The sequence below is a fragment of the Hemiscyllium ocellatum genome, chromosome 6 (genome assembly GCF_020745735.1).
Source record: "Hemiscyllium ocellatum isolate sHemOce1 chromosome 6, sHemOce1.pat.X.cur, whole genome shotgun sequence".
NCBI lineage: Eukaryota > Metazoa > Chordata > Chondrichthyes > Orectolobiformes > Hemiscylliidae > Hemiscyllium > Hemiscyllium ocellatum.
This window is the reverse complement of record NC_083406.1, coordinates 99,225,948-99,253,676: the sequence shown is the minus strand read 5'-3', so window position 1 is coordinate 99,253,676 and position 27,729 is coordinate 99,225,948. Positions and strand designations below refer to the sequence as shown.

The window sequence follows — 27,729 nt, the reverse complement described above, 5'->3', positions numbered from 1 at the left end:
ATGATTGCCAAAGCATGGAGGTTGGTCACTGTTACATCTGAGGCCGACCTGGAACTTGCCTCATCATCTTCCCTGTAGCTTAAAAGTCACAGCTCCTGTTTAGCCTTGAGCTGGCAAATAATCGCCAAGCATCTGCTTTCAGACAAAGAAATTACAATGGGGATTGGTCTTTGTTTAACGTAAACCACAGGAGAATCAATGTGCTTGGGTATCCTGGCTTGCAATCTTTTTTTTCAAAAAAGTAAGTAGGGACAAGAAATAGGTTAGGACAAATTCTGCTGTGCACCTTGCCCAAATCTAGGCCCCTCCTATTTTTTTTGTCAAAAGCCAATTGCTGTGGATGCAGGAAATCTGAAATAAACATGAAAAGGTCTGGCGGCACCTGTAGAGGGAGGAATCTAATTAACATTTCAAGTCCAGTATGACTCTGAAACCGAAGCGAGTTGGAAAAGTGCCCTGAAGAAGGGTCACCAGAGCTGAAAAGTTAACTTTGTTTTATTTCCACAAAGGTGGAAAAGTGCTGGGTTTTCTACTGTCAGGTCAGGAGAAGATTAGAGGGCAAGGAAATTAGATGTGGGTGTAATCGAACAAAAGGAAAATGTAATGGTTGTAGAGAAGAGGTCCAAATGAAATGTTTTTTGGCAGAATGTTTTGCTCTCACTTATTGTTAGACATGAGTTTCGATATAACCAAATTCTCGGTACATTGTGGGCATCATGAAATACTATTCAAATAACAGAAATGCACCATTAAGTGCTGCCTTGCTGTGCCATAGCAGCACAATGCCACAGTTCTGAAGAAGAGTAATTCTCAGCTTGAAACATTGACTGTTTCACTCTCTGCAAATAGAGTTTGGGAGCGTTTTCTGATTTTATGCCACAAATGCTTGTTTGTTCTTGATATTTAGGTTTGTTATAGGTACAAAAGGGACCCATGAAAATTGAGTAGGTTAAAAGTCCATGCAGCCAATTTCAGTGTGACCAATTGTTGGGAGTGCTGTTTGCACTTTCTTTGAAATCATTTTGGAGATTGGTCAAGTGATGCAGCAGGAGACGTAGACATGCTGAGATTGGAAACCTCACCAGGATTTACAAATGCCCTAAGGCAAGATAATTGACCCAGATCAAAGGCAGAAGTCCAATCATGAGTTGAACATATCAGTTGTAAAGTCAGAATTAATTCATGCAGAAGAATTTTGAGAATGGAAAAGTTGAGATTAAGCAATACATGTTGAACTCAAAAGCAAAATATTGCTCAAAATAAAAATGAAATGTTGAAAATATTGAGCTGTCAGGCAGTGATAATGTTAACTGCTCCTGTCGTCTTAAATGCTGCTTGACTTGCTCAGTATTTCCTGTACTTTATGTTTTCAATTTATAAGTTAAGCAGTGTATAGCCATTTATTTTGCAGAAGTTCATTTTTAATGATTTTTACTAGTACAGCCTGCATAGCTCCCCATGCTAGACATAGAACATAGAACAGTACAGCACAGTAACGGGCCCTTCAGCCCATGATGTTGTGCTGAGCATGACACCAAATTAAAATAATACCTTCTGCTCACCCTGGGTCCATATCCCTCCATTCCTTGCAAGTTCATGTGCTTATCTAAAAGTTCCTTAATTCCCCCTGTCATATCTGCCTCCTCCACCACCTCCGGTCGCACATTCCAGAATCCTATCACTCTCTGTCTAAAAAGAACTTGCCCCTCACATTTCCTTAGAATTTTCCCCCTTTCACCTTAAATACATGCCCCCTAATAATATCATTTCAGTTAGGCAGTTTTGAACATGAGAAGGTTGAATTTTTTTTCACTTGATGCTGGGTTAATCTGTAACATTGCCTGTTTTCAAAACCTTAGATTTGTGAATGCATAGAATCATAGAATCTCTGCAGTGTGGAAACTGGCCAATCGGCCCAGAGAGTCCACAACAACCCTCTGTGGCGAGTAACTCACATCTTGATTCCTAAAGCCTAACTACCATCTACAAGGCACAAGTCAGGAGTGTGATGGAATACTTCCTATTTTCCTGAATGAGTGATGTTCCAACAACACTCAAGAACCTTGATGCCATCTGGGATAAAGCAGCTAGCTTGATGTGCATCATATCCACAAACATCCACTCTCTCCATCATGGATACTCAGTAAAAGCAATGTGTACTATCTAGAACATGCACTTAATGTATGGAAATGGAAATATAAAAATAGTTAAAATTCCAATGATGACGAGACATCACTGAAATTGTGGCAGGCTGAAACTTACGCCAACAGTTTTGATATTGTCTCAAATCTTGACAATGCAATTTTTACCTCCTTGGTCAGGTAACAAAGAGACACTCTTCTAGCTGACTATACCTCATCCCAGACCTGCATTGTGTCATTTTTGTCAGAAAGAGTGCATATTGGTTGACTGGAGTAGTTGCTTCTGTTATCCAGCAACAACTACTTTCTTGTATATATGTAGGACTGAATTTTATTGCCCCCTCTAGGCGCATCCTTTTGGTGACGGAATGTGTAAAAAGTCAGGTGACCAGCTAACTACCTTCTTGCTTACTTCCATATCAAATCTCTCAATTGTCAGCCATATTCAAATGAGTAATTGAAAGTCAAATAGGTCTGCTAATAACCTATTGACCTGAATAAAACACTGTCTGAACCAAAATATTCCTGGCGTGAGTAGATTGTTTTTAATGGCTGACCTAAAAAAATGCAGTAACAAAGTGGGTGGTTATTCTGGGGGTGCCCTGCACATATTAGAGGAGTTCTTGGCAAGATGTGCCCCCTTTCCTTCTCCATTGCCCTGCTAAACATTCCCCATCCGCCCCCTCTCTCCTCCATCTCCGATTCCTCTTTAACATAAATTCTGAGACTTTCCATTCTAGGTCAGCCATGGTCGTCTTTGTGCTCCTGCAGTTCACGTAGTGCCTAATACTTAGAGCTGATGCAGCTGGTAATTGTTGACAGATTGGCCAGCAGCTTCTGAGGGGAGTACTTCCTCTCTCTGTGGGGCAGCAACCTTTTTCTAGTTAACCTAGCCTATTCATAGCATTTCATGACTTCAGAGTAGCTTACTTGAAGTGTTTCAGTTTTTCACAGTCACTACTTCTGGGGGAGCGAGCAACCTGCTCCCACCCTCATGTTATGAGGTTACCACTACTGAATTTGGCATGTGGTTTTTACAGTCGAATGTCCTTCCTGTCGCTAACCTTCCCCTTTTATCTGGACTGGAGACTGACACAGATACGCATTGACTTGCCTGCACCAGTGGCTGGGTGTTAGCTTGAAATAAGCACACAAGTTAATCAATTACATAAAAGTAAGTACAGAAATTGACTTTACAAGTTGGGGCAGATCTGTGCTCAGCTCAAATCATGCCTCAAACCATGCTTAACCTGATTAATAATATATTAAAAATCTTGCCCTTGTACCCCGATTTCTAAACCTTTCTGGTTATCAGGCTTTTGTAATTTTTATCCATTTAAAAATTCCTGTGTCTGCATATAAGTTGGAATCTCCCCATGTAAACCTTTCAAATAGCAGCTGCATCTAGTGCACAACCACAATTTGAGGAAGATGGGACTCCTGCCTGTTCCATTGTTGAGTTAAATCGTTGTTGATGCTTTTACCTGCTGAAAAACTGTGAATGTCTATCCTGAAAACTTTCGTTGATCTAGCGTATTTAGCCCTCTGCAGAGTCAATTCCAGATAACCACTACCCTTGTGGGAAATGGGTTACTTGATATTTTTTATCATTCATGGCCTAATTCATAACTTTAATGCTGCTGCTCCATGTTCTGAATTCCATGTCCATAGGTAATGGTTTCTATGTATCTCTCCATCCAGCCCTTTCAAAATAGTTCGATTAAATCACTTTAAAACTGATAAATGTGAATGAATGCAAGTTATGTTTGTGTAGCCTATTCTCATGATGTACCCTTTTTTTATTATTATTCTGTTCTCATTCTGATGAATTTATGTCATACCCTTTGAAGACCAGTAGTTCTTCCATGAGGCATGATATCCAAAATGGAACACACTCAGATGGTGTCAATCATCTTTAATGAGTTTCTTTCACTGTTGTAATACCTCAACTTATCAGAGTCCACTTGCCAAACAATCAGCACTTTTCTGCCAGTGATTTTCCCTTTGAATTTCTATTCTTAAGAAATATTCTGATGAATACAGTCTTTGACAAACTGTGCCTTTTTTCATCAATACACAACATGAGCTATGTAAATATTTTTAAGGACAAATTCATTTTAAAATGGAGACCAGACTACAAAAGCATTTTTTTGTCAAACTATTTGCTGTCCCTTAACCTATTTCATTGGAAGACAATCTTCTGTTGGTTACCTCTGGTTATAGCTCAGGAGATTGTGTAGTTTGTTATATAAAAAAAAAATTGCATGTTTGCCTTTACTCTTCAATTTGCTATTGTCTCCATTCTGGTTGGGCATTTGTGTCTATGTTTAAAAGTTGACATCACTTGTGTAAATATAGAAATTCTATTTTATGTATGTACATAGTTGTCTATAATAGTTGCAGGCGTTAACCAGTAGGTTGTGCTCTTGTAGGATGTCTTATGAAGCATGTTTCAGATGTAATTTTCTACTTTTTCATTATCTAAATAGAAAAAATAAAATGTGCAGCATTGCTGCTAATTTGTTGATTGTACTGGATATTAATAAGTAAATTCAAAGTTCTTTGTATAGTATGTTCTTTGTATAGTAACCAAGTAACGCAGACACTACAGCACTCGTTCTTTTTTTCTAAGGTGAATGCAATAAAATATTTTGTAATTAATAGCAGAGTTCATGAAACTCTCTCATGTTGTGATTTGATGTGCAGTCATTGCTAATTAATATTTGAACTTATCTATGTGCTGATCGTATAACACAATACAATACAGTGCAGGAACAGAACCTTCAGGTCCACCAAACCTGCGCCAATTGCTGATCCTTACTGAGTCCTGTTACTTATTGCTCATACACTATTTTTTAAAATTATGACTTCTGTCATTGTAGGCATAGTGGTGTGGTGACTTTTAAAACTTTTCACTGTATTTTTTAAGTAAAAATATACATGACAATAAATTTCCATTCTTTTCTGAACTTTGCAGGGTATCTATCCCTCTGTTCACTTCATGTTCACGTGTCTATCAAAATATACCTTAAATATTGCTAACGTGCCTGCTTCCACCACTACCACAACCTTGAACCTGTGCTGTGTTGTAGTTGACCCTATCTTGCTTTTTATAATTTTGTAGACCTCTATCAGGTCACTCGTCAACCTGTGTCTTTCAAGTGAAAACAATGCGAATTTATCCAACTTGTCTTCATAACTAAAACCGTCCAGACCAGGCAACATCCTGGAAGTGCACCCTCTGCAAAGCATCCATGTCTTCTGGTAGTATGGCAACTAAAACTACAAAATTCCAAATGTGACCTAATTAAAGTTGAACAAACTAATCAACTTTTGTTTTCGATGCCCCAGACAATGAAAGCAAACATGCTATGTTGCCACTTATGGGAATCTGTTGACCTGTATGCCCAGATCCCCCTCTGTCAGTGCTGCAAACGGTTGGGCCATTTGTTATGTAATTTGCACCTGAATTTGATCTTCCAAAATGCATCACCTCACCTTTGTCTGATATCCATCTGCCATTTCTCTGCCCAAATCTACAATCTATCTATATCTCACTGTATGCTTTAACTCCTTCTCACTATATGCAATTCCTCCAATTTTGGTGTCATATACAAACTTGCTAATTAGACCATCTACCTTTTCTTGCCTGTAGTGTTAGGTGAAGGGGTAAATGTAGGGGAATGGGTCTGAGTGGGTTGCTCTTCGGAGGGTCCGTGTGAACTTGTTGGGCCGAAGGGCCTGTTTCCACACTGTAAGTAATCTAATCTAATCTAATCTAAATATATATGAACAGTAGATGAATAAATTTATATCTGTGCTTCTGGTCAATAAAGGAAACACTTTACAGTGCCACTGATTATGTAGACTTAAGATAAACTGCAGTTTAAAAATTGTCAAGGGACATTTTGGAAATGTTGCTATAGATTTTAGGAAGAAGACAGACTGCTGAAATGACACCAGATTATTAACTTGTAAATATGGAGTGTTTCCTGCACTGTGAAGCACAAAGCTATCGCATTAAATAACACACTTTGAAAGTCGCAATGCAGCCACCTGTGAATCATTATCTTCAATGTCCTAGTATTCTCCGGTCATTAGTTTTATTAATGAGCTTGAAATACTAATAGGATTAGCTATGATGTAATGACAATATAATTTTCTCATACCCAAACAGATTATTTAAAATATTGTATTTTTAAAACATTACTTGCTCATTAACAAAATACCAAACTGTACTTTATGAATATTTGAAAAATGGGCATTTTCTAAAATACCTTATTGAAAAGCAGCTCCGTGCTGTGGTGAAATTACTTAGTAATTGATATTCATGTTGCTATTTTTATTGCAGCTTCTGAATGTGTTTCTCCCATTTTTCAACCATGACCACAAATTGCCAATAGCTAGATAAAGATGCCAATAGCTGTGTTTGTGTTTTGTAAGTGTAATAATTCTTGTGTTGAGACTTGGCCAGATATTTCTTTTGATTAATCAATATTTCAACATTTATGGAAATAGCTAATCAAATATTTGGATATGTCACAATATAAAACCTTAACCACTACAAGTTGGTCTCATCTTATGTACACTGCAATTTTTGTAGATGCAATTTTTTGTTGCAAAAATAAAGCCTACACAAACACCTCATCAGTAAGCTTACCAGAATCCATGAACTCAATTTAACATTCATGGATAAGTAAATTAATCCTGAACCACCTTACTGCAAATATTTAGCTGCAGTAATTTTTGAATTTATGGTACAGCATCTTCCAAATTAAATTTACTTTCAATGTGTTGCAATTATCTGTTAAACACCGACCAGTTCAAATTATATGACTTTTGCCAATGCATCAGTTCATTTAGTAAATACTTTTGAAGAATTGTTACTTTATTACAGCCAAGTAAACAATTTTCTATAGTGAAAAGTCAACAGAAGTGTGCACTTAGGTTGAATACGGTACATTTTGGTGCAAACTGCCTCTGTGATGTTTTATGTCACTTAGATGCTTATTATTGTCACTTGTGGTTGACATATGGAAGAGAGATCTTGAGGTGCAGTAGGTAAAATCACTACCTCAGATTTAGAAGTTCTGGTTCCATTCCTACTCCAGGAAGGTGTATTCATAACATTGTCAAAAAAGGTAAGTTTCATCTCATAACCTCGAATAACGTTTACAGATGCCAAGAGTGAGAGAAATTCCTCATCAGCTATGTGTTGGAGAGCTCTTGCTCATCACTGTCCATGCTTCTACGTTACAAAATGTACATAAAAGTGTACACTGTCATAATAACATGGACTCTTAGGAGAGCAGTGTGTCAGCTGGCTGGATGGACTGCATAGTTTAGATTGGTGCTGACTTGACTGAGTTCGATCCTCACTCCAACTGTGGTGGATTTGGGACCCAAATCTTTGCCCTGGAGATTATGGCATGGTGCATTGGATCTTTCTTTGGGAAGGGAACACCAGAAGAAGAATAGGTTGATATATATTGAATACCTGCAAAAGTGGTTTAATTAATAATCATTTAATTCATTTTATAGTAGATACACTCTCAAAATGATTCAATGCATTTATCAAATGTATCCTTGGGTCATATAGCTGGGAAAATTATAAATTTCATCAGGGCCAGTGCTATAGATTCCTCAACTGACCTCAACTGTCCTGGGTTGCACTGTGAAAACTGTTTCCCACTCATTTCAGGAATGGACAGTTTCTGTGAAATGATTTGAATCTCAAAGTTAAGGTTCACACATTGTGAATTGAGTTAACTTGGTTAGCTTAGTTAGCTGAATGGCAGGTTTGCAGTGCAGAGTGATGCTAACAGCACGGTTCAATTCCCATGCCAGTTGAGGTTACTATGAAGGATTCCCTTCCTCAGCTTCTCCCTCATCTGCAGCATGATGACGGTCAGGCTAAAACTTCATCAATCATCTCTCTTTATTGTGAATGGCCACTTCAGCAATTTATTGGGAGGTGCTGTTTGAACTGTAACCAAGCAAGTGGTCATCATAAATTTTGATCACTTATGAACTCTAAACTGATGACTTTAGCCACCAAAAGCTCCAGTTATTTTTCTTGATCTGTTATCTAAACCACATTGCCATTTAATGCAAACCCATTATTTCTTCTTACTGATGATATCATGATTTTACACTTAACTTTATTAAATTCCATCTCTATTCTCTATTTTTTTTATGTATCCTGTCTGAGTTACCTTGGATTATTGACTTTCACCAATGATCACTGCAATAAATTAGATGTTACTTGAAGTCATGGAAACCTTGGGCAAGATTTCATCCTTTTTAAAATTATAAACAATGTGTCAGTATTGAACATTGGAGAGCTCCACGAGCTTCCCTTTGCTATTTCATTTCAGGCAAGTGGCCAATCCAGTTGTATGCTATGGCATCCCATGGTCAATACATATTGTGAATCATTTTATTATATGGGGCACTGTCAAATTCCATTTTGAAAATGAAGTAGATAGCATTCACTGCTTTTCCTTCGACCACTAAATCTGTAACCTCGATGAAATCTAATAAATTATTCAGACATAACCTTGCTGTAGTAGAAAACTGTCTAATCACCCTATTTGGATACTTATATTTGATATTGCATAATCTACTGGATCCCAGTGTATTTCAGAAGTTATTAGTAAAGGAATTTACAGTCTTCTCTAAAACATTTTTCGAAGTGCATTGTTCTGTGACTTCTCAAATCTATCTTCCATGTCTTCTCTTGTTATAGTCTGTTGGTCTCCTTTTATACAACACCAGATTATAGTCCAACAGGTTTATTTGGAAGTACTAGCTTTCAGAGTTCTGCTCCTTCAGGGCAACTAGATGAAGGAGCAGTGCTATAAAAGCTAGTATTTCCAAATAAATCGGTTGGACCATAACTTAGTGTTGTGTAATTTTTAACTTTGTTCACCCCAGTCCAATGACGTGATCCTCCTTTTACATCCATCTGACTTACTGTCCAGCTTCTCTCCTTTCCATTTCAGTGATAAACTCCAGGAGGCCACCTCCTTTTGACAGTTTCCAGACGTAGGCGGGGATTGTACCCACGCTTTCTATTTTTAATACCAGTGCCTTTCCACTTAGTCACTGCATCCTCCTTTTGATGATTCAAAGTTAGCCAATAATTTTAATTGTGACTGAATTAAGACTTTTTAATTGTAATGTTTTAGTAATTTGCCACTTACCTACCCTGAATGATATTTCACCCTGCCATTGGTGGCCTCAAAAATCCGTTTGAAAATAACAAATGCTGGAGATGACTCTTCATCAGAACTATCAACATCTTTTCTCCCCCAGCACTCTAAACCCCACCATCCCCACCCACTCCCCTAACTTTAGCATAATGCTGCCCCCTTCATACTTCACTTCAGCTTTGGTGAAGAGTCATCTCGACTCAAAATGTTAGCTTGCTCTCTCTTCATGAATGCTGTCTGACCCGCTGTCATCTCCAGCATTTGTTGTTTTCAGTACAGATTCCAGTATCTGCAGTAATTTGATCCCTCAGAAGTCCCTTTCTGCCTTTTACCTGCAAAGAAAGGTGATCAACTACAAAGTGAAGTTTTAAAGCTTCCAGTTGTTTTTAAGGATAATAGTTGTCACTTGAATGGAACATTTCCACATCAGCCCTGTAGGTCTTATTAGCTTCAAGAAATGAAGAGTTGCAGTGCCTCAGACTGGATTTTCCAGTTTCTATATTGTCTAATCACATTCTTCTGGCAGAGCTGGTCCCTCCGAATTAATTTCCTAAATGTGTGCACACCACCCATTTCAAACCCACTGACTCCCACAGCTACCTGAACTACATCTCCTCCCACCTACCCCACACCCTTTAAAAACATGATCTCTTACTCCCAATTTCTCCGCTTCTGCTATATCTGCTCCCTGGAGAAGCAATTCCATTCTGGGATATCCCATATGGCCTCCTATTTCACAGAGCACAATTTCCCCTCCCACATGATCAGTAATGCCCTCCAGCTCATCTCATCCACTTCCTGTAACTCAGCCCTTGAACACCAACCCCCAACCACAATAAGGATAGAACCCTCCAACGTCCTCACCTTTCATCCCATCGCTGGATACAGTTGCATTCTCACCACCTACAATCAGACTCCACAACCAGAGATATCTTTCCCTCCCCACCTCTACCTGCGTTCTGCAGACGCCATTACCTCCATGACTCTCTTGTTAGGCCCATGCCCACCACCAACCAACCCTCCACATCAGGCACCTTCCCTTGCTGCAGCAAGAGGTATAAAGCCTGGGTCCACACCTTCGTCCAAGGCCTTAAATGATCTTTTCACATCTGGCAGAGATTTTCCTGCATATTCAAACATCCCATTTACTGTGCCCATTGCTTTCAATGTGGTCTTCTCTATGTTGGGGCGACAGGACTCATGGAATGTTGCAGGGAACATCTCTGGGACACATGCACCAAACAATCTCACCGCTCTGTGGCTAACCATTTCAACTTCTCCCTCTCCACCAAGGACATGCAAGTAATGGGCTGCCTCCACCACCAATTGTTGGCCACCAATGACTGGAGGGAGAACGCCTCATCTTCTGCCTTGGGACCCTTCAACCGAATGCATCAACATCAACTTCGGTAGTTTCCTAATCTCCCCTCCCCCCACCTGATTCCCAGATCTGTCCCACCCTCTTCCTGACCTATCACTATCACCCCCCACCTGCATCTATCTATTGCCTTCACAGCAACCTCCCATCCCACCCCCATGCACTGATTTATCTCTCATCCCCCTCCCCACCACATTCCTGATGAAGGGCTTATGTCTGAAACATCAACTCTCCTGCTCCTCGGATGCTGCCTAACCTGTGCTTTTCCAGCCCTACGCTTTTCAAGTCTGATCTCCAGCATCTGCAGTCCTCACTTTCTCCCATCCATAATTCATGCTTTTTTTTTAAAAAAGGCAGAAATTGAAAGCAGTGTGCAAATGATTGCAGTGTACGCTTTTGGTGGGCAAGCACTATAGCACCCAGTCAGAACATTTTCTGTGTTAAATATAATTTAGAAATTTGGTATAAAATAAAGGAACTTTTAATATAAAATAACTATGTTTCTCACCATCTGTTCTGCTTCAGGAATTAACAGCAATAGGGTTCACGTTAATCTTTTTTGTAATCAATCTGTTCACGAATGTTATTCCACACCTCTGAAGCAGATGGGACTTGAACCAAGCCTCTCAGACCAGGGATAGCGACACTACCATTGTGCCATAAAGGAGCCCTAAATAATGATTAGAACTGATGTGGCTCCCCTGCATTAAATGATTGTATTATAATCCATTATGGATGAGACCAGACTCCCTGAAAATATTTGAAGAAGGTAGACTAGACCCTTTCTTTTTCTTATTTTATAGGCAAATTTAATGTGCTGTATTCCAGGTGCAATTCGACTGATCAAACTACTCAGCATTATGCAAAACACAATTTATTTAAACACTCGAGCTAATATGCAGCAAAAGAAAGAAGAATTTAAAATAACTTAACTAAGTGGAAAATTAAGGTAATCCAGCAAACAGAAACCCCAGCTTCCAGCTATAACACAGAGGGAAAAGACAGTTTCTACTCCTTCAAAACTCCAGCAGCTTCTGCCTTGTGAGACTCGAAAAGGAACTGCTTAAAACTAACCCTAAAACTTAAAAAAAACACACTAGAAATCCTGGTCTGTGAAAGCCAGTCACACCCATTCAGGCTGTTTCTATTATTCAACTTAATAAAAACCTCGAGGCCTCACAAGCTCTGGATGTAGGTTTGCTCGCTGAGCTGGGGACGATTCATTTTCAGACATTTCGTCACCATACTAGGTAACATCTTCAGTGTGCCTCCAGACGAAGCACTGTTGATGATTCCTGCTTTCTATTTATATGTTTGGGTTGGTGATGTCATTTCCTGTTCTTTTTCTCAGGGTTTGGTAAATCAGGTCCAAGTCAATGTGTTTATTCATAGACTTCCAGTTGGAATGCCATGCTTCTAGGAATTCTCATCCGTGTCTCTGTTTGGATTGTCCTGGTTGAAGTGGTGTCCTTCCTCATCTGTATGTAAGAACCGTGCAATAACTGTAACAAACACTACAGACAGAAAACTAGCCACCAGGGTACATAAACATCAACTAACCACAAAGTGACATGACCATTACATACAGATAAGAAAGGGCACAACTTCGACTGGGACAACACATCCATTCTAGGACAAGCCGAACAGAGACACGCATGAGAATTCCTAGAAGCATGGCATTCTAACCGGAACTCTATCAACAAATGCATTGACTTGGACCTGATTTACCACCCCCTGAGAAAAAGAACAGGAAATGTTCATAGAAAATGACACCACCAACCCCAAAAAACCCCAAACATATAAATAGAAAGCAGGAATCGTCAGCAGTGCTTCATCCGGAGGCTCACTGAAGATCTTCCCTAGTATGGTGATGAAACATCTGAAAATGAATCTTCCAGTTCAGTGAGCAAACCTACATCCAGGACCTCCAACCTGAGCTACAAATCTTCTCAAACCTTACTAGTCTCACAAGCTGTTTACTCGCTTTCCAAATAAACGTTTCAGAATCTCTTTCTTAAAACCTCTGTATAAAAAAAGAACAGAATACACCTCTTAAAGCCACAGGAAATCACAAACTGCATACTGTATTGGCATGAGACCGCCTGCCTCACATTACTTAATTCCCTCGTGCATCTTACGCAAGTTAGCAACTATCCAGAATACAGGTAGTAAAGAGCATTTGACCTTGTTAAATATATATGCATCAAATGTTTTGCTTTCCTCCAAAACACAAAATGTCATTTTGCATGTTCCATATTTCAGATTTCTTTTGAGTTTCTACTATCTAAATTATGTTTCCTAATTCTTCATTCCCACATTGGAGAAAATAGTTAATCTCCCTGCCCAACCATGCATGTTAAAATTTTAATACCTTGATCAGATCACCCCTCAACCTGCCATCCTCAAGGGGCTACCAATGACTTATTGAAATAGAAGTAATAGGAGTTAGCTTTCAGAAATAACACTTTGATTTCCTTTGATTAAAAAACCTGCCAAAATGTCTTTAATCCCTTTTGCCTCTGAGACATTCAATGGATTAGTCTCATCAAAACTACTAAGTTTAGGAATTAATTTTATGTTTGTAAGACTGTAGCAAATGCATTTCTGTAACCATGCAGTATTAGATCTTAACAGTCTAACAACTAAGAGACTCATGCATAAAGCGTAGTTGCTTGGTAAAATAATTGATGGAATTCTTTAGATGATTTCACTGTGGAACTGTATACCCAAAGGAAAAGATTGGCAGAAAGGAAGGGTGCAACAGCTGCAGCTCTCTGGTTACCGTGATGAATAATTATAAAAGCAATAAAATGTATATTTTATATTCCAAAGAAAATTAGGAAATATGTGCATTTGTTTTGATGTTTAAATTCCAAATGAATGGTCAAATATGCAAAGTATTTTCTGTGATCAAAGTTTACTCTTTTCTACTGAACTGACTCATTCATATATCTGGTGAAAAAGAAATCCTTTTGGTAATGATACAGCCATGGTTATAATCGTTGTGTAGGTAAAAATGCACAAATAGTAAGATTCCAATCATTGAAATTGGCTGATACCTGTTAATAACATAAAATAAAAGAAAATGCTAGAAAAACAGATCGATCAACATTTGGAAAAAGAAAATGCTAGTTGATGTTTCGGTTAAATATGTTCCATTCCTTTAGTGATGTTACGTGCTAATTAGATTCATAGAATCTTACAACACGGAACCAGGCCCTTTGGTCCAACCAGTCCATGATGATCATGTTCCCAAACTAAATTAATCCCACCTGCCTGCACTTGGCCCATATCCCTCCAAACCGTGCCTATTCATGAACTTATCCAAATGCCTCATAAAATTGTAACTGTACCTGCAACCATCACTTCCTCTGGCAGTTCATTTCACACATGAGCTAGTCTCTGTGTTTAAAAAAAAAGTTGCTCCTTGTTAAAACTTTGAACTTTCCCACTTTAGGGAAAAGACCCTTGTCAACCACTTTTTGTGTGACCCTCATGATTTTATAAATCTCAATAAGATCATCCCTCAACCTAATGCGTTCCAGTGAGTCAAGTCCTAGTCTTTCAATCTATTTTTATCTCATTCCCGGCAACATCATGGTAAATATTTTCTGAACCCTCCAGTTTAATAATATCCTTCCTATCACAGAATGACCAGAATGATATGCAGTGCTCCAGAAAGGTCTCACCAATATCCTCTACAACCTCAACATGACGCCCCAACTGCTACACTCAAAGGTCTGAGCAATGAAGGCAAACATACTAAATGTCATCTTAACCACATCTAGTCTACCTGTGACGCAAATTTCAAAGAATTATGTCCCTATTCTATTCTGTTTATTTGATTCATGTAGAAGGAGAAAGTGAGGATTCATGTAGACACTAGTTTCTTGACATGTCAGATAACTAAGGCTACAGGGTGGGCTTTGAACTAAATTGTTGTGCTGAGGGTTCAGGTCAGGGTTAATTTATAAAATTAAGGAGAAAGGACAGCAATAGCTTGGTGTTATGGATAATAATGGTCATCGTGTGACAAGTCATGGTAAGTCATGCACCTGAAAAATTAAGGTCTGAGTAGGGAAAAATTGTACATAAGGTCAAAGATAGAACATTACAGCGCAGTACAGGCCCCGCAGCCCTTCATGTTGCGTCGACCTGTGGAACCAGTCTGAAGCCCATCTATCCTATGCTATTCCATTTTCATCCATTTGTTTATCCAATGACTATTCAAATGCCCTTGCATTTGGTGAGTCCACTACTATTGCAGGCAAGTGAGTTCCACGCCCCTACTACTCTCTGAGTAAAGAAACTATCACTGACATCTGTCTTATAATCTATCACCCCTCAATTTAAAGCTATGTCCCCTCGTGCTAGCCATCACCATCTGAGGAAAAAGGCTCTCACTGTCCACGCTATCTAACTCTCTGATTATATTTTATGTCTCAATTAAGTCATCTCGCAACCTTCTCTCTCACGAAAACAGCCTCAAGCCCCTCAACCTTTTCTCATAAGACCTTCCCTCCATACCAGGCAACATCCTAGCAAATCTCTGAACCCATTCCAAAGCTTCCACATCCTCCATATAATGCAGTGATCAGAGCTATACATAATAGTCCAAGTGTGGCTGCATCAGTGTTTTGTACATCTGCAGCATGACCACATGGCTCCGAAACGCAATCCCTCTACCAAGTTTGGGTAACACACTGTATGCCGCCTTAACAACCCTATCAACATGGGTGGCAACTTTTAGGGGTCTTAGTACATGGATACCGAGATCTCTATGCTCATCGACAATACCGAGAATCTTACCATTAGCCCAGTACTCTTTATTCCTGTTGCTCCTTCCAAAGTGAATCACCTCACACTTTTCTGCATTAAATTCCATTTGCCACCTCTCAGCCCAAGTCTGCAGCTTATCTATATCCCTCTGTTGCCTGCAACATCCTTCAGCACTGTCCACAACTCCACCAACCTTAGTGTCATCTGCAAATTTACTAACCCATCCTTCTACACCCTAATCTAAGTCATTTATTAAAAAATGGCAAACAGCAGTGGCCCCAAAACAGATTCTTGTAGCCCAAAGAAGTGAGCACAAAGGCAAAGGCGACAGAAGAAGAGCTCAGCATCATGTCGAGTCCGGAATTCATTGAGGTGGGGACGTAAGGGTACAAAGCTGAGTCCTTTGCTGAGAACAGCACGCTCAGCCTCAGAAAGGGGAAGGTCAGGGAATGGTGAACGCACAGCAAGGGCTAGGGCTGGAAGAGATGGGGTTCGAGGGATTGGGACTGTTGAAAGGTGGAGGGTGGGCCGGGGTGTGGATGAGAAGTTGAAGCTTGCGTTCCTTGACATCTGCAAGAAACAAGAAAAGTTTGGAGTTAAGGCGTCAAATAATATGAAGTATTTAAAAGCATGTTACTTGAACCGTGTGTGTTTCGCGAGTGTATCGGTATGTTACATGGCATTCAGACACTCAGGAAGTAGTTGCAAAGGCAAGATACAGAAGAGAGTACCATTATAAAGGAAAGCTGCTCAAGGAGACATTGAGCAACAGCAGAGGATGGTTTCGATCCATCAACCTCTGGGTTATAAGCCCAGCATGCTCCCGCTACCTTGCTTCTGGAGCCATGACTCACCTTCTCTCAGCGTAGTATAAATACCTCTCTATTTCTCCCTTCTTTTAGCTTTGACAAAGGGTCAGTTAAACTCAACGTCAGCTCTTTTCTCTCCTTACAGATGTTGCCAGACCTGCTGAGATTTTCTAGCATTTTCTCTTTTGGTTTCAGATTCCAGCATCCGCAGTAATTTGCTTTTACCCAGAATACTGCATATGTTTTTGGTCTTATTTAAGGAGGGGTAATACTTGCGTTGGAAGTATTTCAGAGAATGTTCACTGTTGATTCCTGAGAAAGGGGTTGTCTTATGTGGAAGGACTAAGTAAGATTTCCTATTCTCTTTGGTTTTATAGAATGAGAGGTTAAACATAAGATTTTGGGAGAATTTTCCCATGTGGAGTGGGCTGGGAGAGGGTTGGAATTCCAGAAAAGGTTACAGAATTTCTCATTTAATACTGAGATATGGAGGAATTTCCTTTCTCGCAGCACAATTTGTCTTTGGGCTTCTTTTCCACAGAGGTTGGGTCATTGATTATATATTCTCACTGAGTTAGGGTTTTGAGCTGCAAAGGGAGTGTGCTTCTCATAGGATGGTCCAGGAAAATGAGAGTTGAGACCACAATCACATTAGCTGTCACTTTATGAATGACGGAACAGGCTTGAATATCCTATTTCTGCTTCTGTTGATGTTTAAATTATTATATTTTGGCACCCAAAGTACACTGCTCCTGTCCAATCCAAAAGCACTGGGATTTGCTGTCTAAAGTCATTTATCTCTCAGGCCTGCTGCTGTAAATCCAGCCTAGTTGATTGAGACTTTCTGATAGAATCCAGTAACTAAAAGGTTCTCTTTTTTTCCCCTTTGTTCATTCATGGGATTAGCATATCACTTGCTTGGCAGCACCTATTGCCCATCTATAATTGCCCAGAGGGCAGTTAAGAGTCAACCACATTGCTGTGGGTCTGGAGTCACATGTAAGGATAACAGTTTCCTTCCCTAAATGGCATTAGTGAACCAGATGGGTTTTTCCAAGAATGAACAATGAATTCATGGTCATCATTAGATTCTTAATTCCAGAATTTTATTGAATTCAAATTCCACCATCGGCTGCATCGGGATTCAAACCCGGATGCCCAGAATGTTATCTGGGTTCGTGGATTAGCAGTCCAACAATAATGCTACTAGGCTCATTGACTCCCCATTTTACTTCAAGATCTTGGGCAAGGAATACAATAAACTCTTTGGCCTCCTCCTAGGGCTTCCTGTACAAACTCTGCAGTTGTCTGGATCTATATGGAGACCTCTCCTCTGCAAGAAATGCACCAGGGCAAAAAGACACCAAGGCTTAGAATATTCCTTTATGCTTTGTTGCAGTTGTCCTGGTCAGGCTGGACCTTCTGCGGGCCAAGCTGATCCTTCCTAAGCCCCAGAAATTCCAGTATAGTTTTAAAGCTCTGGAGACTGGTACATGGTCTCTGGTCTCTATCTCTTTTACTTGATCCACGAGCCTAAAGAGCTGAGCGTCCCTAATAGCAGGTACATTCCAGAAACAAAATCGCTGTAGGAGCATGGAATGCGTTTAGCACAGGAACGATGTAGTTCATTCCATCTGTTTGTGTCATCTCTGAAAGAACAACACGGTCACTTTCCCACATCGCAGTTGCCTTGCAAATGTTTCCTCCAGAACAATGTCTTATTCTCTTTCAAAAGCCATGATTGAATCTACCTCTCAGCATTTTTTATTCCAATTTTATGAACATGAGTTAGAAAATAAATAAATATATGCAGCTGTTTATTGCTAACCTGCATGACCTGCATTGTGGTAGTAGACTAATGCTCTTACTACCTCAGAATTGACACCCAAAGGGCTGCTGACTCATCCTCATTTAGGGCAACCCTATTTAACTCCTATCCTCGTTTGGAACAATATGTATTGCAAGATGCAGGAAGTTGGATTGAGCTCAATTGAAATTGGATTTGAAATTTAGTGCAAAGTGGATAATAATAAATGAATTAAGCATTGATTGTGGAATTTTCTCCTGAGTGATCAGATGCAGTGAAATTGACAAGTAGTGACATTGCCAGTGAGGGTATACTTTTAGATGCACAATTTGGCTGATGGACCACATTTCAGAATGTCTAAAAGGTTGTAGAATATCTGAAACTAGAAGTGGGTCTTTTACAGTTGAAACATGTTTTATTGTTGGAACTGAGAACATAGTATAATGGGCTTACTGATATGTACCACATTTCTTTCTCCACAACAGCAGTATTTTCATAAGCCTTTTTTCAGTGAACTCGAAAATAAGCCGATGGAAACCCATTGGTTGGTAAGCTAGTCAGTTCTAAACAGTGGTCAACTTCTTGTCACCTGTGAAAGCAAAATAGTAACTGTTTACCTGACTGCCAAAGGATTTACCATCCACCAAGAGTTGCCAACTTGAGGATTGGTTAAATAGGTAAAATTTCTCACAGCTAAATTGAGTTGCAGACAGTGCAAATACATTGACTAAGTTAGCTGGCACTTATTTAAAGATTATCACTAGTGCAAAGTCAGAAAATTAGTACTACTACAAGGGATTAATATTTCTGATACTGACCCAAAATCTTTGACAGCCTGCAAAGTTATATTGAAGTCGGTGGGTTTCATTTTGTGGAAAATGCAATCACTTAATTTTTTTCAGATCAGTCACATCAGTGAAGTTAGTGCACATATTACTTACAGTATGTGCCATAATGTGAGTTTCATGCATGTCCTGGCCTTGCAATGGATATGAAATTTGGACTTCTGATCCTGTGTCTTGTTCCTGTGTGCCTTTGGTCTTTTTGATTAAAAGTCTGTTAAGGTATTAAGTTTGTCAAATGCTTTGTAAGCATTTATCTGTTTCCGTTTTGTGATTATAATCTGACCATGTGATTGATCGTTGTTTTAAAATGTTATCCTTTTGTCTTCTACATCTGCTTAAAAAGCTGAATGAGGCGAAACCCTGTGATCTCAAATTAGTCTTTCTAACTTAATCTTCCTTTAAATTTGATACACTCCTCTAGAGATTGGTTCATTTATTTTCTTTCTCTCCCCCAGACCCAATGGAATTATTTCCTCACAAATGTTGCTGATGTATGTTTCTCATCTCCCATCGCAACTAAATTTATTTTGTTAGAATCAAGTAACTGACCCAATAGTTATTACTTTTATTTCATTTATATATTTAGGTCAAGCCTACTGTATTGAATTTCAAAAACAAGCTTTTCTTCAGTTTACATGCTGTGAGCATCTGGTGTATAATGGAGATTTTGCAGTCAAAATCACATGCAATCTTCAGATTAATTTAGAATTTGAGGGCAGGAGGTTATAAAATCTGTCCTATCTTTTATATTTTAATTGTAAATTGCTTTTTGCACATATATGTTGCTAATTTGAGCCTAAATGGCCTGATGGCACAATGGTAGTGTCTGACACAGAAAGTTCAAGTCCCAAAAGCACTGGAGGTGTCTCAGGTCGAAATAGTTTGGTTAAAAGTATTTTTTTAAAAGTAGCTAGAACAGCTTAGTTAGCAGAGCAACTAAGGGTCCCTGGTTCATCTCAAGGCTTTGACAATTGATGTAGATTGATCTTCCTCTTAGAGTCATGCATTCTGTCCACATTTATATTGGAAACTATCTACAAAAACCTGTCATGCTGTAAAGATACCTCTTGCCAGAAGTGATCATAGAAGAAAAGGGTGTAATTATAGTATGTTCGATGTTTCGGGCATAAGCCCTTCATCAGGAATGAAGGGCTTATGCCCGAAACATCAAATTTCCTGTTCCTTGGATGCTGCCTGACCTGCTGCGCTTTTCCAGCAACACATTTTCAGCTCTGATCTCCAGCATCTGCAGACCTCATTTTCTCCTGCAATAATAGTATGGCAAGTCAATAAAGGCAGTTGTCTTTTATCTATAGGCATAGAAATTTAAAGGGAATATGCACAGGTATAAAATTTTGCACTTAGCAAAAAAAGCAAAGGGATAAAATGGAATGGAAAATGGTGGATTAGATAGTTTATTTCAGGATTTTAAGACTGTCAGCAAGGGAGCAGCAATTGGCTGAAGTTTTAGCTGAATGAAGTGGTGGGGTGAAGGACTCTGGGCATAGGTTAGAGGAGTAAAATAATTTAGGCAAGGATGTCAGACAAGAAAATATATAAATAGTTTTTTTGAGCAATTAATAACAGGCTTTCAGTCAATAGCCTTGCAGTAATTATGGCATTTGTAATTCTACAATAGGTGAGTCATTTGTTTACAATCCATACTCAATACATGCCATAATGTCCACAAGAGTAGTGAAACCATCTCAAACTGGAAAGTGCACAAAGCAGCTTTAAGGGAGTAATTTTGAAGCTTTAATATTGTGCTGCTGTACATTACTGTTTATTAACTGTTTATGAAGCTTTGAGATCTGCCATAGTGATTTCTAAACATCCATAAATAACCATTGTTTAAGAATGAAAAATATTAAAACATTTATTCACTATAATATTCTATAAATTCTATTTGCCATTTGTAATCAAAGGATTATTTTGTTTTTGCTGCGAAAAAAAATTAGGTTGTTTAACTTGCTCATAAATGAATCGAATATTCTTCTAGTGAAACAATTTTTCCTGGCCCTAAAAATAAAGAAAAGTAAAACAATAACTTTTAGGACCCAGCCATGGCTCAGTTGGTGATACCCTCACTTCTGAGGTTGTAACTTCCAGGATCTGGACACAAAAATCAAGACTGACCTTCAGGACAGTGCTGAGGGAATACTCCTCTGCTGGAGATGTCACCTTTTGGATGAGATGCTAAATTGAGGTATCATTTATCAGCTTGTGTGAATATTTAAAAAAACAATGGCATCAGTTTGAGGAAGAAACTTATCACCGGTGTCCTGGCCAATATTAATCTGATTAGAATCGCATTGCTATTTGTCCGAGTTTGCTGGGTACATGTTGGCTGCCATGATTCTTACATTATTTCAAATACAATGCTTCAGAAAAGTACTTAGTTGGCTGTAAAGTACTTTTAATGTGTCCATTGTTCACAAACAATATGCTAAACAGCATGAATTTGTTTCTGTAGGACCCATGTAGGAAAGCCACAACTGTTTCCTCAAGACCCCCTGGTGAAAACAGCTGACAGGCCCAATAAAGTAGTTGGAGTCTGATCTGCACATTAATCCCAAAGTTATCTAGAAATTCTTTCTTAAATGTTTGAAAGAGCAGTTTAAAATCAGAATCTTTAGGGAAAGCGCTGCTAAGTCCCTTGGGTGATTTTTAACTGCTGTCTGCTCATAAAAATCACCTCTCAAAATATCTCTGGAAAGTGGCCAGAGATTCTGAAGTAGCTACATTCTATATGTGAATAGAATGTTGTTCGAGATAGCCAGAATTGTTGAGGTTTTTTCCCTCAAATTCCTTGGATTCTTAGTTTTCACAAACATCAATTACTTTTTTAATAAAAGAAATAATATAAAAGCTAATATTTATGGGTCTTTTACTGTTGAAACATGTTTTAATGTTGGAACTGAGAACATATTATAATGGGCTGAATACTGAAAGCGCATGATATTAAAGTGGCGGTAGTTTGTTCCTTAAGTTTAAAGCTATTGTTGAAGATTTCCTAAACATTCAGCAGATCTAAAAAGAAACAGTGACTGGATTCACATTGAAGTAATCTGCAGCATCTTTTGAGGGACCCAGTTGCTTTCAATGTTTTCAATTTTCTTGATTCACTTCTGTGAACAATTTTGGTGAAATAATTCTCTTCTTTGGCGCTGCTTAATACTTACTCTCACAGCATTATTTTTAATTAAAATAATTGAATATTTGTGCATCCAACTTTAATAACCATCGTTACTACCAATACCTCTGGTATAATGTTAGCATAGTATTACAGAAAATAGGGCCGCTGCCTCATTAGAGAGAGGCAACTGGAGGGTTACCACATCTCAGGTGAGGGAAGACACTAAGAGGAGAATTCTTCATGATAGTCTCAGGCAGTGCAGGAATTGAATCTGTTGTTGGCACCACTCTCCATCACAATACAGCAGTCCAGCCAACTGAACTAATGGAGCCTCTGCTCCAGAAAACCAAAACTTTTGCATAACTTATGAATCTTGGGCAAATTTGTATCGAAAAGATGTTCAACTATGGTTTATCACAGCCAAGCCTTGTCATAACCATTTTTTTTTTCTCACTCCGTCTTTCCCCACATACCTTCCGTAACAGTTGTTGGATAGGCTGGCTATTGTGTCTGGCAGATATCACATTCATTAGAATCACAGTTTAAAATGGATCTCATGCAAAGTGAACTGCAGAAAGAGCATTGGTTGCCATGGACCAGAAATATTGCAGGACACTTCACTCATTAACAGAGCCACTGGCTGAATTAACAAGTTATGGTTTTGTAGACAGTTTGCAAAATTGTTTTTTTCTAATATTTAAGGATGCCACAAAGATATCTGTCAGGGCCCCAGCTATTTCCTCTCTTGCATCCCTCAGCAACCTGGGATAGATCCCATCCGGTCCTGGGGATTTGTCCACCTTAATAACCTCTCACAGACCCAACACATCTTCCCCACTTATGCCAACGTGATCCAGACTAATCCAACGTCTATATCTAATCTCAAGAGTCATCATGTTCCTCTCCTCAGTGAATACTGATGCAAAGTAATCATTCAGAATCTCACCCATTCTCTCAGGTTTGGCAAACAGCCATCCTTCATTATCTTTGAGTGGACCAATCCTTTCTCTAGTTACCCGCTTGCTTCTTATATAAGAATAAAATGCTTTGGGATTTTCCTTAATTGTGCTTGCTAGAGCTATTTCATGATCCCTTTTAGCCCGTTTGATTCCTTGTTTAAGACTTGTCCTACTCTTCCGATATTCCTCTCGGGCCCGTTCTGTTCTTAGCTGCCTAGACTTTATGTACGCTTCCCTTTTCCTCTTGGCTAGTCGTACAATTTCTCCTGTCATCCACGGTTCATGAATCTTGCCCTTCCTATCCTTTGCTTTCAACGGGACATGCCTATCCTGCACTACCGTTAATCTATCTTTGAAAGTCTCCCACATCTCAAATGTGGATTTCCCTTCAAATAGCTGTGTCCACTCCACATTTTCCAGCTCCTGCCTAATTTTGATATAATTGGCCTTGGCCCAGTTTAGTACACTTCCCTTCCGACCACTCTTTTCTTTATCTATGAGTATTCTAAAACTTACAGAATTGTGGTTACTGTTCTCAAAGAAACCCTTCACCGCAACTTCTACCACTTGTCCTGGCTCGTTCCCCAGTACCAGGTCCAATATGGCCCCTATCCTTGGGCGATTGCTGTAGAAAACTCTCCTGGACGCTTTGTACAAATTCTACTCCATCCAGACCTCTGATGCTAAGTGTATCCCAGTCAATGTTGAGAAAATTAAAATCTTCCATCACCACTACCCTATTGCCTCTGCATCTATTCATAATCTGTTTACCTATTTGTTCTTCTACCTCACACTCACTGTTGGGTGGTCTGTAATACAGTCCCAACAATGTAACTGTACCATTCTTATTTCTCAGCTCCACCCATAATGCCTCACTACCCAAGATTGCCATAGTGTCCTCCTTTAGCACAGCCATGATATCGTCCCTGACCAGCAATGCAACTCCACCTCCTCTTTTACTTCCCTCCCTGTCCTGTCTGAAGCGTCTATATTCTGGAACATCTAGATGCCAATCATCATGCCCATCCTTCAACCAAGTCTCTATGATGGCAATAATGTCAGACTCCCAGGCACCAATCCAAGCCCTAAGTTCAACTCCTTGCATTAAAGTAGACACGTTTCACGCCACCAGTTCTTTTGCGCTCACCTGCTCTCTGCCTACTCTTCCCTTTATCAATGCTATCTTCATAATTCTTACAGTCTCCAGTCTCCACCTCACTGTCCATTTGTCTTCTTTTCTGGTTTTCAGTCCCCTGCCACTTTAGTTTAAAACCTCCCCCAAGGACATTGGTTCCAGTCTGGTTCAGATGTAGACCGTCCCTTTTGTAATAGTCCCACATTCCCCAGAACCGATCCCAATTTCCAACAAATCTGAACCCCTCCCTCCTATACCATCCCTCAAGCCACGTGTCCATCCTGCCTATTTTTTCATTTCTACACTGGCTAGTACGTGGCACTGGTCATGATCCCGAGATTACTACCTTTGAGGCCCTCCCCTTTAACTTCTCTCCTAGCTCCCTGAATTCTTCTTTCAGGACCCCATCTCGTTTCCTACTTATATCGTTGGTGCCTATGTGCACCAAGACAACTGGCTGTTCACCCTCCCGTTTTAGAATGCTCTGCAGCCGATCAGTGACATCCTTGACCCGAGCACCTGGGAGGCAACATACCATCCGGAAGTCCCGTTTTTGGCCAGAACCACCTATCTACTCCCCTCACAATAGAATCCCCTATGACTATGGCCCTGCGAGTCTTTTTCCCGCCCTTCTGAACAGCAGTGCCCACCACGGTGCCATGATCTTGACAACTGTCCTCCCCTGTGAGCCATCTCCCCTAACAGTATCCAATATGGTATACCTGTTTTGGAGGGAGATGACCGAGGGGGACACCTGCAATGCCTTCCTACTCTTTTTCTGACTTTTGGTCACCCATTCACTGTCTCCCTCAGCAATCCTAACCTGTGGTGTGACCAGTTCACTAAGCGTGCTATCCATGACCACCTCAGCATCACGGGTGCTCCACAGGGAGTCCATCTGCAGCTCCAGAGCCATCATGCGGTCGAACAACAGCTGCAGCCGGACACATTTCTTGCAAATGTAAGAGTCAGGAACATCAGACACGTTCCTAAGTTCCCACATCAAGCAAGAGTCACATGCCACAGGTCTGAGGTCCCCTGCCATTGTAAACTTAGCTTCATATGAACTAACTAAAACCAAACAATGCATTTAAATAAATGAAAAAGAAAGATAAGAAATAAAAGCCTTATCGTACAGGGTCTTTTTCTTCTGGTTGGGGGCGGGAGGGAGATACTACATGTGTAGTATCTCGGGTTTAGCCACTGCCCAAATATAAATTAAGCCCTTACCTTCCCGGCAGCCCTCGCTTCACTCCTTCTTCTCTCCTCGCCGCTCTGGCAAAATGGAGGCCCGACTCCCGCGGTAAGTCCCTTTTTATACAGGAAAACTTATCCTTCCTGGCAGCCCTCGCTTCACTCTTCCTTCTCTCCTCGCCACTCTGGCAAAATTGAGGCATCCTTAAATTCAGGTGAGGTGCCGGAGGACTGGAAGGTTGCTCATGTTGTCCCCCTGTACAAGAAAGGTAGTAGGGATGTTCCGGATAACTACAGACCAGTGAGCCTTACGTCGGTGTTGGGGAAGTTGCTGGAGAGGATACTGAGAGATAGGATCTATTTATATTTAGAAAAGAATTAGCTTATCAGTGATAGGCAACATGGTTTTGTGCAGGGGAGATTGTGCCTTACCAGCTTAATAGAGTTCTTTGAGGAAGTGACTAAGTTAGGGCTGTTGATGTCATATACATGGACTTTGGTAAGGCGTTTGATAAGGTTCCCCATTGTAGACTAATGGAGAAAGTGAAGTCACATGCTGTGCAGGTTGTTCTAGCTAGGTGGATAAAGAACTGGTTGAGCAACAGGAGACAAAAAGTAGTAGTTGAAGGGAGTTTCTCGAAATGGAGAAAGCTGACCAGTGGTGTTCCACAGGGGTCAGTACTGGGGCCACTGTTGTTTGTGATATACATAAATGATCTAGAAGAGGGCACTGTTGGTATGATAGCAAGTTTGCAAATGACACAAAGATTGGTGGAGTAGCAGAAAGCATAAGGGACTGTCAGAGAATACAGGAGGATATAGATAGACTGGAGAGTTGGGCAGAAAGGTGGCAGATGGTTTTCAATCCAGACAAATGTGAGGTGATGCATTTAGGTAAGTCTAATTCTGGAGCGAATTATACAATGAATGGAAGAGCCTTGGGAAAAGTTGATGAGCAGTGAGATCTGGGAGTGCAGGTCCATTGTACCCTGAAGGTTGCTGCACAGGTGGATGGAGTGGTCAAGAAGGCATATAGTATGCTTGCCTTCATTGGACAGGGTATTGAGTATGAGAGCTGGCAAGTCATGTTAAATTTGTACAAGACATTGGTTCAGCCGCATTTAGAATGCTGTGTACAGTTCTGTTGCCATGTTACCAAAAGGATGTGGACACTTTGGAGAGGGTGCAGAGAAGGTTTGCGAGGATGTTGCCTGGTATAGAAGGTGCTAGCTATGAAGAGAGGTTGAGTAGATTAGGTTTATTTTCACAAGAAAAAAGGAGATTGAGGGGGGACCTGATTGAGGTTTACAAAACCATGAAAGGTATAGACAGGGTGTATAGAGACGAGCTTTTTCCCAGGGAGAAGGATTCAGTAACGAGAGGTCATACTTTCAAGGTGAGAGGTGGAAAGTTTAAGGGGGATACAAGTACTTCACACAGAGGGTGATGGGCTTTTGGAACGTGTTGCCAGCAGAGGTGGTAGAGGCAGACACGGTAGATTCATTTAAGATGCATCTGGACAGATGCATAAATAGGTGGGGACCAGAGGGATACAAATGCTTAGGAATTGGGTGACAGGTTTAGACAGTAGATTTGGATCGGCTCAGGCTTGGAGGGCTGATGGGCCTGTTCCTGGGCTGTAAATTTTCTTTGGTCTTTGTTCTAATATGTCAATATTGAATGAGATCATTGTACTGATAAATTATGTCAATATTAAATGAGGTCATTGTATTGGCAACAAAAATAAAATCAGCAATTATATACCATCATGCAGATATTATATAATGGATGTTTTCAAACTTTTAAAATTGGTGCATTACAGTAAAAATGACTGCCTTGTCACTAATATTAAGTTTATATTGCAATTATAGTGTCAGTGCAAAGTGGTTTTACTTTCCACCAATACTGAAATTATCATGTTAGTGCAACTGAAACTTGGATTGGGCCAACATGATGCAACAGTGAAGCAGAGGTAAACTCTTAGGAGAGTCTCTGTTCAACGTAGTCAGTTCAGGCACAATCCTCCACCCAACTTACATCATCATTATTTGCTATTGGTGTTTAGTGCAACTGAATGTTCAGTGATATTAATTAATGAATACAATAATTCCAATTATCGTAAACCTTTAAATGAGCAGCTACTTTTTTGGGCAGGGAGATGTTAATCCAATGAAACCTGAGACATAGATGATTCAGTTAGCGTTCAGTTTGATCAATAGAATACTGTAAGAGAAGTCCAATGGGACTGACAGCCAATGAGGCTGCTGTCAGTGCTGAAAGTTTGGTACTGCTGTGAAGCAGTTTCTAAGCAGCTGTGGAAGGTTTTGACATG

The 27,729-nt window shown here is 39.9% G+C and overlaps 1 protein-coding gene across 9 annotated transcripts in view; it reads left to right on the top strand.

Annotated features, from left to right (window-relative positions):
- LOC132816506 (F-box-like/WD repeat-containing protein TBL1X) overlaps window positions 1-27,729 on the top strand; it is a 424,554-nt gene that overhangs the window by 211,490 nt on the left and 185,335 nt on the right. The window contains exon 1 of one of the 9 annotated variants that reach the window (XM_060826188.1): window positions 3,299-3,315. The exons of the other annotated variants lie outside the window; for them this stretch is intronic. The gene's annotated coding sequence lies outside the window, so the exon portion shown is untranslated. Of the gene's footprint in view, window positions 1-3,298; window positions 3,316-27,729 lie in introns of those variants that run through there. 9 annotated transcript variants of the gene reach the window in all.